The 20,400-nt window shown below is 38.1% G+C and overlaps 1 protein-coding gene across 4 annotated transcripts in view; it reads right to left on the bottom strand.

Moving 5' to 3' along the window:
• Nucleotides 1-20,400, bottom strand: part of LOC136864664 (RWD domain-containing protein 4) — a 208,963-nt gene that overhangs the window by 172,097 nt on the left and 16,466 nt on the right. For 3 of the 4 annotated variants that reach the window (XM_067141960.2, XM_067141957.2, XM_067141958.2), the window contains exon 2: nucleotides 10,316-10,443. The gene's annotated coding sequence lies outside the window, so the exon portion shown is untranslated. Of the gene's footprint in view, nucleotides 1-10,315; nucleotides 10,444-17,507; nucleotides 17,552-20,400 lie in introns of all 4 variants that reach the window. The other variant, XM_068226380.1, reaches the window with a different exon arrangement.

The raw sequence follows: 20,400 nt of genomic DNA, 5'->3' as shown, positions 1-20,400 counted from the left end.
TATTTGGTTTCTTCTAAGATTTAATAACAATGATATATTACAAGAGTTTACTTTAAAACCCCTTATCACAAAGTTAGTTACATTTACCCCATACGCTACTACAAGGAAGATTTCGCAGCAAACATCGATTAGTATAACAATTTATTTCACGAAATACCTACCAAAATAGTGTCAGTTTTAACACCGAAATCAACAGTTTTATTTCACCAAAAAATAAGGCCCCTACCAATGTATAAACTTCGGAGTTCAGGTATCTATTATTATTATTATTATTATTATTATTATTATTATTATTATTATTATTATTATTTATTATTGTTGATAGTCTGTGAATTGAAAATTAATCTGGAGTTAGTGTGGGAGGTTCTAAATGCTAATTTGATCTTATGTTTGTTTTTTTTTAACATTAGAAATTTGGTAAATGCTATTGTTGTTGAAAGCAAAAGTGGAGAATTTCTCTTTAGGAGCAGATTCTTCAGCTAGAGTGGTCTTAGGTCTGCTCTTGCATCTATTGATGATTCTGTTGACAAACGTTCTACTGAAACCGTTTGTTCTTCGATGTTGTGAATGGTGTTTATTTCTTTTTCGTAGTTTTTGCGAGATAATGGGATAGTCAATGCTCTGAGTATCATACTATTGTAAGCTCCTTTCTTATGTATGTCTGGGAACAGAGAAATTTGTTGAATGGTGTCGATAGTGTGTGTGGGTTTTCTATATATATTAAAGGACAAAGTGCTGTTATAGTTGCGCATAATGATTAAATCCAGGTAAAGAACCTTTTCATCAGTGAGTTTTGGGCGACACTCACAGGCCACCAGGAGTGAGTTTTTCCTTGAAAATTTTGAATTCTTAATTTTAAGTTATTTTAATTCTAACTTTTATCTATTAATAAATTTACATAATTTACACTTACAGTACATAACTGATACCTTCAATTTAATTGAAATCAGTGACGTAGAAAATATTTTTCTCAAAATAATGAAAGGAATAGTAAAATTGACAAAAATATCATTATTCTCTATACGTGATCAAGTATACACAAGTATACAACACACTGACTTGATTTTACAACAGTTTCACCTATCAAAATATCTTTAGGGTATGGTACTGACCCAGACAGTCGAGTTTTTGATCGTGTTCAACTTCCGTATCCTTTCCAGTACAAACAATAAACAAAACAAAACACTTGCCAGGAAAACATAAAGAGTCTCTTCGGTTATGCCTTGCCACTTATGTAACTTCGACTTTTCCTTTACGTCTGTATTTTCCGTAACGAATAAGATTGTTGTCATTATCATTCAAATGAAGATTATCACTAACCCCTGAATTTGATGGATCAAAATGAGCAGAAAGCGTAGGAAGAAACCTGCCTACAAAACTTCACTTTCTTCCTTCGGTTTGAACAGCTAACAGTTTAGCCTCCTTTGCGACAGTGGAGCGCTGCACTTCGTCCTCAATTTCCGTGCTGTAGTCTTCCGAGGAATAACCAATTTTACTCTCATCAGACACAATACAATCACTATCACTATCATAAATATTAATTTCATCAGACCCCTCGTTAGTCAAAATATTACTTATATCTTGCGGAGCAAGCTCGCATCCTCGATTCGATCCCGCCATTATGACGTGTAGGCCCTATTTGTTTACTATCAGAGAGTGGTTGTTTCTACGGAAACCAGAGATGGGTGAAAAGAAAAGAAAAGAAAAGAAAAATAATGTGTGTTGTCAAGGCATCTGATTTATATATACATGAAATAAAATTCATAAAAAGGAAGTCCCCATTCGACCTATAATTAATAGTATGAATAGTCCTACCTATAAAACTTCTCAATTCCTACACAAATTCCTGAAAAAAACATTTCAAATTCAACAACTCCAACCCCATAAAAAACTCGATCGAAGTTTGCAATTCCCTAAATAAATTCAATCTACAACAAAACCACGTTTTATGCTCTTTCGATATCACCAACATGTATACAAATATCCCTATCAATAATACTATTAATATCATAAGGAACAATCTATCGAAACATAGCAAATTGAGTAAAATCGAAATTGATGAGTGGTTAAAATTACTTAGTTTCATTTTAAACAATAACTACTTCACCTTCAATAAGAAAATTTACAAACAGGAAGGCTTGGTGATGGGAGACCCGTTATCTGGAATATTAGCTGATATATACCTGGATAACCTCGAACACAGCAAAATTATCAATAACATCAACGGACTCTGGCATCGTTATGTCGATGATACCATAGCAATCATAGATAAACAATTCAATAACAGTGACAACATATTATCCTTCCTCAACAATTTGGACAATAACATTAAATTCACTAAAGAAGATGAAATCAATAGCTCTTTAAATTTCTTAGACATCAAAATCACACAATTATCAAACAAGTTCGACTTCCAAATATATAGAAAACCCACCTTTTCTCCAACAACCATAAAAACTGATTCTTTACATCCCAACTCACATAAAAAAGCTACTTATCACAGTCTAATATATAGGGCATTAAAAATCCCTATGTCCCCCAGTAATTTAAAGAAAGAATTACAATTCATTAAAGAAATAGCTAAATTCAATGGATTTCATACAGATATAATTGATAAAATCATCAATAAAACCAAATTAAAATTAGCTACAAATTTAACCCCATTGAAACCCGTTAAACCAAAATATGCTAAATTCACAATCAATAACTATGGTATTTATCTGATATCCAATTCACTAATGAAGCACGATGTAAAAATAGCCTATACAACAAAAAACACTAATCGTAATCTGTTCTTTAATCATAACTCTATTAACATCACAGACAATAGTTACTCTGGATCAGGAATATACAGACTAAAATGTTCCACATGTAATTTTTCCTATGTTGGTCAAACTGGCCACAGCTTCTCCACTAGATACGCCAAACATTATAATGCACAAAGACATAACAAATTTTCAGCAATGGCCAACCACATGAGGGACACAGGACACAAATTTACCACTATAGAACAAGACTTTCATATCCTTAAATGAGTCAACAAAAATAAACTTATGACTGAGTATGAAAATTTATTCATTTTCCTAGACCAACATTTCAACAAAGATAAGAACTTAAACTATATCATTGATAAAAAAAGCCCCTTGTACGAACAGACTTTATGTCTATTACATATTCCTGAAAGTTTTCAACCTCAAATCAATAAGCCCCCCTACCTCCTCTACAACTAACACAATCCCCTCCCTTCCCCTCACCGCCATTACCTCTAATTCAAATGCTACCAATAGACCCTTAGCCACACCCACTGTATTTTCGCTCCCTCCAACGGCATCTCACCGTTACAACACGCGCAGCAGCACACTTCTCCCTCTCTCTTCCGCCAATAGCAACTCCCCTCCAAGCACTACAAACAAGCCCATAGCCACACCTTCGCAAACAGTTCCACCTCCAACTCAAACATACTGTTACAACACTCGCAGTAAGAAGCAGACAGTCGACAATAACGTTCAGTTAATAACGTAATAACGTAACAAACTACCCTCTCTTAGTCTAATGGTAAGTGTACACAATCTTCACCTTAACATTCAATTACGATTTTTCACTCAATTAACACCACATTTTTTTGTTTCCTTTTACAGATTCAACTGTAACACTTCTGTATCGACTCGAATGTCAATCATCCACACATTCTTAAGAACATTGTAGTATTTGCAACAAATTGAGATGGTCCATAAAGGCCCTATTTAAACATCGTTATTCAACTTCGTACTCTTATTAAACTGAACCATATCGCCATATGCCATTGACTTTCAATTTATCTCTAGTCAACAAGTATTGACGGTCATAAGACCGTATTTCACTATTATTTTAAGCTACATTTTTATTAAAAACGACCACCATTGTCATTTTCGTTGTAACCGCTGGTCGACCAACATAATTTTTAGCAATCCTATCACTCATTTATGACAAACTGTTGCCTTGTTCTTTCTTTTTAATTATAAATGAAACCTTCTAATGTCATATCACCATTACTTTCACCAATTGTAATTTTACTGACTCATTGTAATATCTTTATAACCAACTTAACTTTAATTCTTTTACTATATGTTAATTGTAATTTTAGTCTCTCCAAGGTTTTTTAATTTTATTTCATGTATATATAAATCAGATGCCTGTTTCTATTTTTAAGTTAAGATAATGGCTGATGATGCCTGAATTCAAGGCGAAACATGTACCATTTTAATTAATATGCCAAAGTAAACCAACTAAAGTATGACATTTTGTATTGATTAGGTGGTAAATTCAATAAATTAACTTATTGATATTATTCCATTCAAGTATCATCAATACAGATCAAGAATGATATTTATCACATGTAACCCACATGATGACGAGGGAGAGCTTGCTTACGTACGTATAATGGATACTATTAAATAATCATTACTCTTGATGTAGGAAATGCATTGTAAATAAATTTCTTGATGAAAGTTTTATTTGCTACGTATGAAAACAGATCCCCGCGAAAGGTGTTGCCGCTCAGCTGTCGCTGCTCAGCGAGTGAGGTGAAGAGAGGTTACCTTCCTGATGACGAAGTTAATGAGGTGGAAAAGGAGGACTTGATCGAATTCAGTGGGGAGAGATCTTCACCTCAGACTCAAAGTTGTGGTCAGAAATTTGAATTAATTTCTGTTCTCTACGGAATGTAACCTCAGTCTTTTAGAAAAAAAAGTACAGTATAACCTCTAAACATGGTCTATGTTTTCGTGTACTTCCATTGCCAAGTCCAGGAAAAGGCAACACGAAGAAGATGAAGAGGACAAGGCGGTGAAAATAATGCAAGAAATCCACAAGAAACAGTTGTGTGTGTTAGATTTACAAGAAAGGAAGGCACTGTTAGACATTTATTTAATTGAACAGGAAATGAAAAAAACAAAACAAAATGTTATGACTTGCCGGAGTGGTATAATTCAATAAACTGATAATCATGTTAAATAATAATTAATGAATAAATGGTATATTTTCATTTCACTTGAGGTGATCTTATCTTAGCATAATTTCTAGCAGGTGAAGTAGTTATCAATTATGAGCTGACGATATCTGTTTCCTGTCACATCATCTCCTACTGGTTCAACAGGCACTTCATCATCTGGTAAGTCTGCCTCCAGGTCAAGTTCACCACACTCCACAGCAAGGTTATGTAACACAGCAGTCGCCACGATAATTTTCAGTGTTTTTCGAACTTTCGTTCACAGACCCTGTGCAAGACAGGGAAATCATCTTTTTCATGAACCGAAAGTTCTTTCCACTACATTTCTGCCCAGGACATGAGCTTGCTTATTACGATTATCAGCTGCGTTCTTTGGGTTCAGAATCAGAGTGAGTAAGTATTTCTTGCAAGCATAGCTAGAATCTCCGACAAGATGTCCCCTAAGATCTCCTCTTTCCAGGCAGTCGTAGATAGTAGAATTTTGAAATATTCTGCTATCATGAGTTGAGCCAGGCCAACGAGCAACAATACTCCTCATTCTCATCTTAGTGTCACATACCACCTGCAATGAAATAAAAAACCGCAGTACGTAAGTAGGTTTCAAGAGTAGTAGTAGTAGTAGTTGTTGTTTTTGTTGCTACGTGTTGTAAAGGAGCGATAACATGAACTCATTAGACCGTATTTATGTCCACTATTGTGCATGCCATATAATGAAGTGTAACTTTAATAAGAGTACTGTGATTCGGATGAGTACAAATAACAGCCATTACAGAAAAAGAAGTGCTGTTTCGCGTCAGTGTTATGTGCACTTACTTGGCAGTTAATAGAATGGAATCCTTTCCGGTTGATATACGTGACAGCTCGCTGATGATTGGGACAAGTTATTCTGACATGAGTACAGTCAATGGCACCTATTATTCCGGGAAAGTTGTCCTTAGAAATAATAACAATTATTTTCCACAATGTAAATGGATAACACGTTTACGAGTTCACACATTACAGAGATGGTCATTACATTCATTCCACAGAAAAAAGATTAGGCCTATTTACCTGGAAAGGACAGCAAAATCATTCCTGATAGCAGGTAGCTCATCGCTGTTAGGGAAGTTGATAAATCTTCTCCTCAAATTATTGATGGCAGTTACAACATGATCCACTCTCCGGCACACAGTCGCTGCGTTGACATTTACCATATCACGGTTCATAGTATAAAATGCATTGGTTGCCAAGAATCGTAAAGTCAGAAGGAGCTGCAGGGTGACAGGTAATGGGCTACCTCTTGTGTCGTGCTTGATTAATTCTCCCACGTCGTGCAACAATTCCCTTACAGTTTCCTTTGAAAAGCGAAATCGTGTGTTAAACTGTGCCTCCCCGTACATTTCAAAAGGATTGCTCCGATCTCGTAGCAGGCGACGTACAGGGGACCGTCTGACTAACATTTCTCTCCTGAACCATCTCAATATACCGACATAATTTACATGCTCCATAGTAAACAACCAACGACTGTGATCCGCTTCTATTTTGAGGTTAAACAGTGCTCTCAGCAGTGTTTAAACATGGCACCTTGAACATCGACTTTGGACAGTGTCTAAGTGATAAATACCATCTCTGCAATGCGACAGCCATACTCAGACATTGTCTAAACACCGTTTCTGCAATCGGAGCAAGACGTTTCAAAAGTTGAATGCATCCCACTATTACTATTGATACCTTGAAGTGAGGATACACTTTGAATAAGCTCTATCATCTAGCCCTGATGAAGATAAATTTCTATGACCTGGCCAGTAATCGAACCCAGGACCCTTGTATCCCGGAAACCAACAAACTCACCGCTAAGCTACGGAGTCTGAAAAAGAGTAAAGGATTTTTCGGCACACACTGTACGGGCTTAAGCTTTTCATGCCCTGGAAAATCCAACTATGAAGGATAAACACGCAACATTTACATTCCTTTCAGAATCGACCAGTGAAGATTCTCATAGTATCTTTCATTTTGCCTCCAATTCTTGTTGCTCACACATCAGTCAAGATGCCAGCCAAAACACAGTTATTGGGAGGAGAAACTGTCATGATCATTAGTGCAATATATTTTTTTTCAAAGCGAAAGTGAAAAGAGCAATAAAAAGAGGTATCCAGTTTACCAGAAAGTAATACCAATATAAATGGTCCGTTATTGGACATTATAAATTTTCCAGCTAACTCATTCCTAGTTGCCAGCGTTTCACCCCAGTGTGCTAAGTTGGACTTATCAGTAGGTAAATAGCACACCCACCAAGACGCATGGCTAGTGCATACCAGCTGATGAGCCCAACTTAGCACACTGGGGCGAAACGCTCCCAACCAGGAATGAGTTACCTGGAAAATTTATAATGTCCAATAACAGACCATTTATACTGGCATTATAAATTTACTCATTCAGGACAAATATTTCAGCTTCCCTATGGAAATCAACATCTATATCATCTGATGGCCAGGCAGGCATCAATTTTTGGTAATGAGACAAAGTCTCTCACAGTGCATTGGCACTGCTGGTGGCTGCAAGTAGCCTAAGCAGTGGCCTCCATGTTATGCACTAGCCATACGTCTTGGTGGGTGTGCTATTTACCAACTGATGAGCCCAACTTAGTACACTGGGGCGAAACGCTGGCAACCAGAAATGAGTTGGCTGGAAAATTTATAATGTCCAATAACGGACCGTTTATATTGGTATTATAAATTACTCATTTGGGACAAATATTTCAACTTCCCTATGGGAATTAACATCTATATCATTACCAGAAAGTGTTGGAGGGCCATTAATGATGGTGCAATGTGCTGCTTCAATGAAAGAAAATGCAGAGAATGCGAGATGTGAACTGAGTATGTGAGCGAGGACGGGACGGCCAAAAATAAAGCTGGACGATTTTACACTTGAAGTCATTAGGAGGAGTATACACAACTTCTATCTCAACAAGATGTTCCCTACAATTCAAAATCTCCATCAGAAACTCATTGAGACCGTGACTGATTTTCCAGAAATGTTGAGAAAAACAATTTCATCAAACATCATGAATAACAGGATTTTCCAAAGAAAAGGCTGTTTTGATAGTCGGTGGCAGTTGCTGCATTGCGGCATACATATTTAAGGAAGCTAAGCACTCTTTTATACAGACGAAACATGGTGTGGCCAGAATCATACAAAGAAGTATGGATGATAAGAAAATGTGCTCTCAACAACAGTTTTGAGAACTATGACCAGTACAGGGGTCACATAAAGGGAATTTATGGATGGCGAGGAGGTTTCAAGACACAATCAGCAGCAGGAAAACTTTTAATAACTCTCCTTATCGGAAGTGAAGACTGGTTTTTACGTGAAGCAGAACTTTGTTTTATCGTGAAAAAAAAAAAAAACACCGGCAACTACCACAATGAAATGAACTCTTCACATTATCAAGAATGGTTTGAAAAAATGTTGAGATTTTTACCTGCAAAGTCTGCTATTACAAGTTGTTTTACGTTGCACCGACTTGGATAGGTCTTATGGCGACGATGGAATAGGAAAGGGCTAGGTGTGGGAAGGAAGCGGCCATGGCCTTAAGGTACAGCCCCAGCATTTGCCTGGTGTGAAAATGGAAAACCATCTTCAGGGGTGCCGACAGTGGGGTTCGAACCCACTATCTCGCAAATACTAGATACTGGCTGCACTTAAGCGACTGCAGCTATCAAGCGCAGTAAATTTGCTATTGTGATCAATCACGCGCCATATCATACAATGGTTGATCCTGACACAAAAACCCTTCGATGTCTTGGAGGAAAAATCAAATTATTATGTGGATCAGAGCTAAAGGAATTGAACTTCTTCCAGGAATCCAGAATTTTGAAAACATGTCTAAAGCGGAGCTCATTATTCATGCCAAGCTGCACTTCAGTATACCCAAAATGAAACTTGAGCAGATCATCAAGCATGTTCATTTAGAAGTTGAACTCATCTGGCTGCTAGTCGCTCATTGTGAACTCAACTCCATAGAGTTGATATGGGCATATGTAAAACATAAAATAGCTAAACTGAATATGTCTAACCAGGTAGAGAGAAGCCTTGAGGACCATTATTCCTGAGCTATGGAAAAAAAATGCATTGGACACACCAATAACATTGAGAAACATTATTAGGACAAAGATGTGCTCAGGGAAGAATGATCCTGTTGTAATAAATTTTAACAACAGTTCATCTGATTCATCAGACAGAGATTATGCTGATGATTGAAGAAGAAGCATTGTAAATATTTCAAACATTTGATTTCATTATTTATTTTTAAAGTTTTAAGTCTGTAAATAGGCAATGGAAACCTTGTAAATACTGTGTTATAGTACAATGACAACAGCTTTTCAGCTGGCAGATCATTTTTAAACCAACCTACCATTGGTGGTCCAAAGCTGTCATGAGAAAAGATGATGGGAAATGGTATTTTTCTTTTAAAAATTAGAGAAAACATGGTTCTCGACCTTTACCATATTGAATTACGCATGTGCTACGAGAGTTCACTGTGGAGGGAACGCTATTGTGCTCCGCATGCTCAGCTGACCGGACTTGTTAGTGAGAGCATAATCTGTACCCTGTAACTAAAGTTCAAGTAGAAATGAGATATTGTGAAGAAACAACTTATCTGATGATGATGATGATGATGATGATGATGATGATGATGATGATGATGATGCTTGTTGTTTAAAGCGGCCTAACATCTAAGGTCATCAGCCCCGACTTCTTCTACACTTCTATGGAAAGTAAGTTTCCAAATAATTCTGTGAAGTGCAGTGTTGCAGTAATTACTAACAAAACTAAGAAATCCTTCTCATAAGCTGGAACTTACAGTGAAATACAAGATATACTACATAATTCTATTGATATATTGAGCGCTAGTCAAATAAAGGTTTTAAACAACTGAAGAAACATAGCAGGAACCTATTCAAAGATAGTAATATCTCACTGCAAACCTTTGTGTGAACAATAAATCAGATGAGTACTGTAAGTGTTTGTACAACGGTTACTATGCTACACAAGTATGACATGTTAAAAGGTAACATTTGCCAAATACTGAGCTCTTCTGTGCATGCAAATACAAAAGAGATCGCTTAATCTGCTGTCCGGTATATAAAATAATGAGAAATTTGAACAATAACACACTCCTTCATTATTCCAACTTTAATCAACATTAAGAAATTATATTCACTTCAACTGTATATATTATACATGGAATGGATAACAAGTTTCTAGCAAAGATCAAACAACACAGAGAGCCAAATTGTTCTTACAGAAACAGTATAATGTAATTTGGAGATAAAACTGACTTACCGGAAATGGAATATGAAGATGACAGTGAAGTTCAGTAGTGTCTACTTGCACTTATCATTTGACATCTAACATCAGCCCTTTCTCAGAGATCCACAAGACATGGCCGCCAGTTCAATCGCATTCTTAACCTATAAGTAAGGAAAATATCTATTTAGATTGGGAATTTACAAAGAAATCAAATCAGATTTACATGGCAGTATACAGTATATAGCTTAACAAGCAATTCATTTTCAAGTAGAAAGAGGTTTCATAATATTTGCTACAAACTGCTGAGGGTAGCAATTTGCATGGTAAACCTAGCCAGGTGAATCACCTGCCCCTACCAATACTGTCTTATGCAAACCACAGTTTTATATACATCCTGAAAACATCTGCACTTCTGGTAGGCACGTATACGTATCTTTGCTATGGCCTACACAAAATTAGGAATCTGTTATTCCATAATATTATTAAATAATACAAACCAAGAGAGTGCTCTTAAATGATCTGTTATGTAAATGAAATGTCTGTGAAACTGAGCGAGTTGGTCATGTGGTTAGGGTCATGCAGCTTGTGAGCCTGCATTCGGGTGATAGTGAGTTTGAACCCCACCGTCGGCAGCCCCGACGATGATGTTCCATAGTTTCCCATTTTTGTACCAGGAAAATGCTGGGGGCTGTACCTTAATTATGGCCACGGTCATTATCTTTCCAATCCTAGCCCTATCCCAACCTTCCGCCGCCGAAAACCTTTGATGTGTTAGCGCAATATTAAATAAGTATCAAAAAACAAAATACGTTTGTGAAACACACAGTGGACACGGCAACCATATGAAAACTATCACGAGCTTTAATCTACATGTATTATGCCACGGTTCAGTATACTGTAGATGGTAAGAGTAAGCTAAACACTACGGTGTGCCAGTCTTACATGCAATAGGTTTGAATCCAGGGCAGGGATACTCTATTTATTTATTTAGATTTTACTGTCTCTTAATGTATGTGATATATCCTCTTTTATGCACATTTTCGGTGAATGAAAGTGTATATGGCCCTAAGAAGGGCTAATATGTCATCAGGGTCAGGCGAAGATGGGATAGATAGAGTGGGAGGGAACCAAACTGTACTAACAATGGTTAGTTACGTTAGCAAGTGCTCGAAATGATCTGCTTGGTTTATGCACATTCGGGCATGCCGCTGAATAGTTATTCTAGTGTGCTGTAGCATGGCCAGTGTTATTGATACGCATATAGCAGCGATGAGTTGTTGAAGGTGTACAGGATTTTCTGGCACCTGGGCGTAAACTGTTTGTTTCAAATTCCCAAAAGGAAGAGGTCCAAAGCGGGCCTTACACGATCAATAATACTGACAATTCAGCCGTTAAATTCATGCCAACCAGTGTCAATACTGCCTTACCTTTACACAATCAATATTATTGACAATACTTTTGTCAATAAATTTGCTCAGTACCTCTCTCTCTCTCTCTCTCTCTCTCTCTCTGCATAGTGAGCAGGGTGAATCTGTGTGGTTTTATTTGGTTATTTCTCATTTTCTCAGTTTTGCATTCCAAAACATGGATAAACGTACAAATGTTGCATAGCTATTATTTTGGCACTTGGGTCTACTCGTCGAGTGAAGCAGAAATGCTCGATGAAGAAATGGTTGAAGAAGAGAGAAGAATATTCTCATTTCGTACTGTTGAAGGAAATCAGCCTCACCGATGTTGAAGATTTCAATAACTACTTTTGAATGGAGGAAGGTACCTCTGACAAATTGTTACAGATGGTTGAACCATTTTTTGGAAAGGAAGGACACAAATCTGAGAGAAAGTATAACTGTTAAGATTTTTTTTTTACAAGATGCTTTACGTTGCACCGACACAGATAGGTCTTATGGCGAAGATGGGACAGGAAAATGGAAAGATTAGCTTTAACCCAGAGGTAAAGACATTGTGAAGAATTGCTGGCCCCGGTTTTAATTTCACTAAAAAGTGTATGAGGTGTTCAAGAGCTGAATTTCCTTCGTCTTCAAATACATTGGTTTGGACAGATTCCACAGTTCTGGGGATAGTTTATATTGCTCGATGAACTGGCCATCTTGCTCCTCCTCACGAGAACTGGATGAGACAATAGTATCTTCATCGTTCCGAAGGTCAAGTTGCCGGTAATGGGGTCGTTCCTTGTCAACACGTCTTGCATTCACCGGAATGCTACGTGAACTGAACTGAGGATTGATGGAGTTATTAACGCTCGCCCCTACACAGTCAATAATACAGGCACTACCCCCTCCACTTTCCAGTATTGATGCCCGAAGAACAGAAAATCCAGATTTCCTTCAATACTTCGTCAATAATGACTGTCAATTTTTTTCACCTTATACGGTCAATATTATTGTCATCTGAATGAGGTATTTTCAATATTATTAATTGTATAAGGCAAATTGAATGGTGTTAAGTGCAGTCACCTGGCCAAGAGAAAGGTCCTCTTCCTACCCATTTTTCTGGATGTGTGTCTTTCAGATGGTTACGAACAGCCAACGTCCAATGTGGAGGAGCTCCATCCTGTTGAAATCACATCATTAAACGTTCTCCAAATGGCACATCCTCCAGCGGAAGTGGGAGTTCATGGCATAGACAGTGCAGGTAGTAGTGCGTGCCTGTTAATGCCCCTCAAAGAAATATGGTCCAATCAGGTGTTCACCCAATATTCCACACCATGTATTCATTCCCCATTTTACTTGATAGGCACCCAGTTGCACCCAGTGGGGATTGTCAGCACTCCAATAATGCATGTTGTGAAGGTTGACTGTACCATTATTGTGGAATTGTAATTTGTCTGAGAACAGGATTTTCGACATGAATGCTGCATATTTTCCAGATTTCCTAACAGCCACTGACAGAAATTAATTCAAGCTTCAAAATCCCACCCATGAAGCTTCTGGTTTAGTTGTAAATGGTACGGGTGATTTTTATGCGCATGCAGTATTCGTATTAGGAAAGCCTGGCTGATGTTCACCTGATGTGCAATTGCCCATATACTTGTATGTGGGGTATTGCGGGCTGTGTCCAGGACAGCCTCCTCATTCTCACCAAACATTACAGTCTTCTCTTGGATAAGTGCTATCATTTGAAGTACCCCTGTTGTTTGTAAGTCTTCCAACACTGCAGAAAGTCTTTGCAGTCGGATGTCGCCTATCCAGATACCTTTCCTGATACCGATATAGTACCTGCAAAGAATTCTCTCTTCCTTCCCCATAAATAAGGGGCACAGCAACGTATTCATCCATGGTGAATGACAGAAGTGACTTCGTTCTGACCGTACGGCAGTGCAGTGTGTGCAATGCACAAAAACAATTAACAGCAGAGTTTTACAGCATGTGTCACACATGCTGGCCTGTGTTTAACCATGTAAAAACTTTTGTACGATGTAGGAACTATAAACACTACATTTGTTAATTACTAGACTAGCGTTTGACCACATGCATTACGCCACAGCTTTTGGACTTTTATTAAGAGCGGCTTTTAGAACTGCAATGTATTTAAATGCGGTAGTGCTAAATGTACTGACACTCCCTGGTGTGAGCTCAAGATAAACTGATTGCAATGTCTAAATGCCAACATGCGCTACCCAGCGCAGGTAAAATTTAGTGGTAATTAGTGTTGAATATTCCATAAGTGATAGATGTATCAGTGGCTATTCTGCGAACGTGGGCTGCTGTTCGTCGCCGGCATTTACGATCCGGTTAGTACCTATAGGCAAGGTGTCCGAGAAAAACTGCAAAGACGTCAGATAGTTCCAAAATTAAAAGATCTTTCATAAGTCAGAAAAAACACTTTGCTGCAGATGATGTGAAGCCAAGTCAAAAGTAAGACAACGAAGGGAGACCAATTGCAGACCACACATTTGGACCAAAACATCACATAAGTGAAAACTTGTTACTAACAAGAACTAAGGATCTCGCCCAGGAATAGGAAAGCTTTCATGCCTAAAAGGAATACTGGTAACATATACCAAAGCCCCACAAGAAGACAACAAGGATAACAAGATCATCTCACAAAATACCCAAAACACGAACGAGACAACATGCTGCCCAAAACAAAGCCTGCAACTAAAAACAAAAAACACAAAAAGAGTATCAATAAAATACCAATCTAGGAAAGCTCTGGAGAAAAGGATCCCATAGTCAACATACAAGACCAAGGAAATGAGATAAAGGTATGTTTGCTGAAGTACTATTAGAATTAAGAAATCTGAGGAAACAAAGCGAAGACTTCCAACAAGAAACAAGAGAAGAAATTTTACGGAAAAGGCAAATGATGCCTTACAACAGAAAATCACGAATGCAAACAACAAAACACAAGAAAAGATAAACACACTAACCAAGAGAATAAATATCCTAGAAGAACGAGAAGAACAGAGTGCAAAAAGAGAAACAATATAGTGATCTTATGAAGAAGACAAAAAAAGACTAATGGAAGGACAAAATACTAGACGGAGTAGAAGCAGGAGTGACAGCAAATAATACAACCTATGTCGGCAAGGACAAAAACAATAGAGGGATAGTGAAAGTCAGTTTTGAACAATTCTCTGACAAATTAAAAATTCAGATCAAAAATTAGATGGAAGGCTTTTCCGGCGTTTGCTCTATTAACCAGCGTTTCGTCTTAGGTCTGACACTAGACTCTTCAGAGTGGGATGTGTCATTGAAATTAAAAATTGTCAGAAACAAACACAGACTAAGGGGACAAGATATTTACATAGATGATGACCTCACCAGAAATGAGAGAGCAATCCAGGCATCACTCAGACAGAAAGTTAAGGAAGAAAGGGACAAGGGTAACAATGATGTGAGAGTGGGTTACCCCAGAAAATACTGCTGAACAGCCAATGGATACACTGGAATGACATGAATAAAAAATAATAAAAAAACAGGGGAGAGGAAATTGGCAAACCTCAGAGCACAAACAACACGCAACCAGGACAAATTAATACTAGCTACATTGAACGTTAGAACCCTAAGAACGTAAGACAAGGAAGTGGAACTTCAAAATGCGCTCAAGAAAATAAAATTTGATATACTAGGCCTCAGCGAAGTCAGGCAATACGGCAATACGGCGAAGATATAATAGAAAAAGAAAATGGCAACATTTTTTAACTACATAGGAGAAACAAGTGGACAAAAAGGCGTAGGTTTCATAATAAAAGCCATTTAAAACAGAATATATGGGAAATAAGAGGAATCTCAGAGAGGATCATGGTATTAACCCTAAAAAAAATTAAAAAATCATAATCACAATAATCCAGGTATACGCACCCACAGAGTCAAGAAATGAAAGGAGAGAGACACATACAGTTTGCACTAGGACAAAGATTAAAAATTGTAAACACCTTCTACAAGAAACACCTGGAAAGTAAATGGACGTGGATCGCTCCGAACGGAGAAACCAAAAATGAAATAGACTACACCTTAGCCGATAGCCTAGAAGTGGTAAAAGACATTCAAGCAATAAATGGTCTAAAATTTGATACTGAAAATGAGAATAAAGAAGGAAATGAGGTACTATTTCAATAAGACGACCCCAAACCCCGAAAGTACAGATCAAACAGAATACACGAAAGCACTACAACACAACCTCAAAGAACTCAATCAACAAACAGATCTGAAGGCACAGCAATTATACAGAGCTCATAAACTGCATATCCCTTTCAGTCAAGCAATCCTCGACACCGGGAAACAGTAGAAGAAATAGAATACAACTAAAGGATAGCACCAAAAGACTGATCGAAGAAAGGGAATGTTTGAAAACATAAGCCAAAGAAAACAAATGCAAAAAGCTGGAATATAAACAAACGAAAAGGGACATCAGAGACCACAACTCGGAAGTAGTCAAAGAAATCATGGAAAACACAAAATCAATAAAGAAGATTGGGAAGGAATTAAATCCAGACAAACATTGGATACTGGGAGGGAAAGACAGCAATGGTAAAAGAAAAGCCATTGAGAGAACAGATGACACAAGCGACGGAATTCTACAGGAAATTATATGCAAGTAACTCCCAAAATGGCACACAATGTCACAAGATGCCAAAAGAGAGGACAATGAGGAAGAAATACCACCCATTCTACTAGTAATGGGAAGAAGCAGTTCACCTCTGGGAACTAGTTCATTAACTGTCGCTCCCAAGAAAGAACTACTTCACGAACTACTTTGCGAACTACTTCAAAATGTGTCATTTCCCCGCCAGAGCACTCTGCGACCGCTGAAGTAGTTCGTCCGCGAACAAGTTCATAGTTCATTCTCATTCCCTTCACACAAAGCTTCATCCCTTCATCGCTTCGCAAGCTTTCCAGAACGGGGAAGTACACAAAGTGGACAACAGGTAGCACACAGGTGCACTTCTCTGTAACTTTCGTAGCTGCTACAGAGATGAACTTTCTTATTACCGGAAATGTCAGTTCACACACTCTCCCCTCGCCCCAAACTCTCAGGAATGTAAGTGTGGGAAAATCTATTTATTTTCAAAGATAATCAAAATTTCTGTTAAATACTGTCGACTTGAAAATGAGATGTTTTAAACGCTGATCATTTATCGCAAGAGAACCCTTTTTTTGGTGGTGATTTCATCCCCTTACTGAAACATAAATTTATAACATCTGAGCGTTAGTCAACTTTTTCTCGTCTGACTCCAACACTATAGCTCCCTAGAAAGAATTACTTCACGAACTACTTCAAAATGTGTAATTTTCTAGCCAGAGAACTCTGCAACCGCTGAAGTAGTTCGTGCGCGAACGAGTTCCTTCCCATTCCCTTCCCACTCGTGAAGTCCTGCAGTTCGCGAAGTAGTTCTCGAGAGACGAGCGAACACTTCACAGTTCATTCGTGATGTTCTTTGGTCTGTATTTATATATATAGTTCGCGAAGTAGTTCTCGAGAGACGAGTAAACACTTCACAGTTCGTGGGAGTGAAGTAGTTCCTGAGAACTAGTTCGTTCGCGAACTACCCATCACTGCATTCTACCCAGTGAAGTAAGAGCAGCCATAAGGGAAGCAAAGAATGCAAAATACCCGGGGGAAGATGGAATCTACAATGAAAATCCACAGCCTGTTTCCAGTCATTCGACCAGGTCAGGAATGGGATGAATGAAGCCCATAACTATTCTTTTTTTTTTGCTTTACAGCATCAAAATAGATGGAGCAAGACTAACGCACTTACGGTTTGCAGACGACATCGTATTGGTGGCAGAGTCGGCAACAGAGCTAGAACAAGTGATAATAGAATTAGATAACATCAGCAAAGAAGTGGGTCTGACAATGAACCCAAGAAAAACAAAGTTGATGACCAATTCATTGGAAACCCCAATTACCATAAATGGAGAAATACATAGAGGAATAGGAATATATATACCTTGGACAGAACATATCATTCTCAAACTGTTCAGAGAAAGAGGTCAAACAGCGAATAGGACAAGCATGGAAGAGGTTCTGGTCTCTGAAGTTCATACTGACTGACAAGACTCAGAAACTCACCCTTATGGTTGAAGTTCTAGAAAAAATGTGTGACACCACTAACCTTACGGGATACACATTTTCAAGCCCTGTGATAAGCTAGGTCGATGAAGACACATATTATAGAAATTGTGCAACAGTGAAATATACAACAGTGCGCTTCTATAAAAAGGGAAACCTGAAAGTTACCCTTCTGATCACTCTGGGATAAAATAGTAAAAGTGCCAATACAAAAAGAGGTTTTTATTAAGCAAACATAAAAATATCATCCTAACGTACGCTGCGTAAAGAAGCCATGCAGGTGTAAAGTATGCTGAAGTACGTTCTCAGGACAGGGGTGAAGTATACAACAGTACGCCTCCACGAAGAGGACAGCGTGATAGTCATCTTCTGACCACTCGTGAAAGTAGCAAGACTGTTGTTAAACAAACATTAAGACGTTTGCATGAAGTAGTGATCTGATAACTCATCACGGAACACATAGTGAAAGGAGTATACGCATATGCAAAGTATGTCAAAGAAAATTTCCAACGGAGAATAGGCTCAAGAACTTAAAGAAACGTCTGCAACATTCGGAGGAGAAGCTATGGAAAAACGAAGCATGCAAGGGTACGCTTTCAACAAGAAGGAATCCCAACCCTCCCTGGGGAAAAAGTGTACAAGTGACAATAATGTAACAGTGCATTTTCGCAAATTGTTGATCTCAAAAAACACAATTGCATCCACATGGAGGTGAAACTATACAAGTGTACAATATGCAGTAATATGTTTTCACAAAACAAACTAGGAAATGACCAATATAATAATGCTCTTCAGGACCTGCTCACCTGATAATGAGTTAAACTGAGCACTGTTCTTGCATCGCAGGACGCCATAGCCCTTAGGGGATTCACAAGGTTATTTTTTTTTATTTTATTTATTTATTAGGTATTAAGAGTGCCTTAGAATATGTTACTCCTCCAGTTCACTGTTTCGTTTGCTCTCCGCATCACTGCCTCATAGTCTTAAGTGTTAAATTGTGTTCTGCTATATCCGGTCACTTGTCACGATATCTTAACATAGTTATATGATAGACTGATGCAGGACCTATGATAAATTACTCATAGAATATTATATTTTTCAAATGCTCTATAGTCACATGGCAGGAAAGATAATAGTGTTCAGAATCAGTTGCAGGATGTGCTTACAGTTGCTGTAGTACCATTCGGGATGCTAGCCGAGAAATATCAACCTGAAGAAGATATCTCACTTTTGTTGGGCTGCAGAACAAAATATCGGTAGGTATATTATAAATTATATAAACAAAAAAAAATTAAAGTAGTCCTCTCTTATTAACAATTTATACTAATTAAGATTTAGAGATTAGGAGAGCCAAATTTTCCTTTTGTCAAACAGGCAAACCACATCAGACTGAGAAATAACTTTTAACACTCCATCAGCCACAATACCTATTGTTACATGATTGGGTGCAATGAATCTGAGAGTTACCATATGTATTTATGGCTCTATGTTATCTGATCTTCCAGTGTGTGATATTTTTACATTTCAAATCTCCAGATTTCATAACAGCTGCTGATATTAATTTGAGCTTCGAAATCCCACTCGTGAAGCTCCTGGTGTAGCTGTTGGACATTATGTATATATATATAATTCGCATGCCTTTGCTGGCGGGACCTAGTGTTTACAGTGCACTAAGTCTTCTGGTATGGGCTAGAGCAATTTTGTTACTTTCATTGATCTGTCTCTGTCTTATCCTTGGCTTTGACAAAATGAAAGTGACTGAGGTATGAGCGATGCTAGTAATGCCATTCCTTACGTAGCCAGTCCCTGCTATGAATGGTGTGAAAATATTGCTCATAGGATCGGTTGGTGCATGCATTTCAGTGGGCTTGGCAGACTGATATGTAATAGCAACTTCTGACTCGGTGAGGAAAGCAACGGGAAACTACCTCGCTCCTCATTTCCCTAGTACGCCTCTTCAGTGATGCCTAGGCCATCTATGACAGCTCATGGCAGAACTGTTGAGGATCCAACCAGCCTTTGGGCTGATGACTAAACATACATACATATAATTCGCTGGGGCCATCAAGGACCACGTTAAGTCTTGTTGCATTTGACACTGAACTTGGCCTTCTTTAGAGCCCAAATTTCCCTCATTCTTTGTGAGTGGGCCTGCTTACGCTCCTCTGTCCAAGGGGCACCGTGTCTTCTCTTCGGTTGCTCGTCTTGGTTTAGCTCGTTCGTCAATATTTTCTTGCGAAAGAGATCTCTCTCTGTTAAGGGCATCTTCAGCTGAGATATGTAGCATTTGCAGGTCTTCTTTGGTATTTCTAAACTAGGGAATCGTGGTTTTGGGGTTTGAATCAAAAAAGTGAAAGATTTCTTTAGTTAACTTTCTTCCGTCCATTCTTTTCAGATGACCGTAAAATCGTGCCCATCTTTTTCTGGTTGTGCTGGTAATTTTCTCTATTTTGCTGTAGACTTCCTTGTTGGATCTCTTTTGATGGATTCCATTTCTGTACTTTGATCCCAAGATTCCTCTCACAATTTTGCGTTCTCTTTTCTCCAGTTCTTCGAGGAATCCTTTGTTGGCATTTAGA

Source organism: Anabrus simplex, chromosome 2 (assembly GCF_040414725.1).
Source record: "Anabrus simplex isolate iqAnaSimp1 chromosome 2, ASM4041472v1, whole genome shotgun sequence".
In the NCBI taxonomy this organism is placed as follows: domain Eukaryota; kingdom Metazoa; phylum Arthropoda; class Insecta; order Orthoptera; family Tettigoniidae; genus Anabrus; species Anabrus simplex.
Note: the sequence above shows the minus strand (reverse complement) of the source record. Positions and strands in the feature narration are given on the sequence as shown.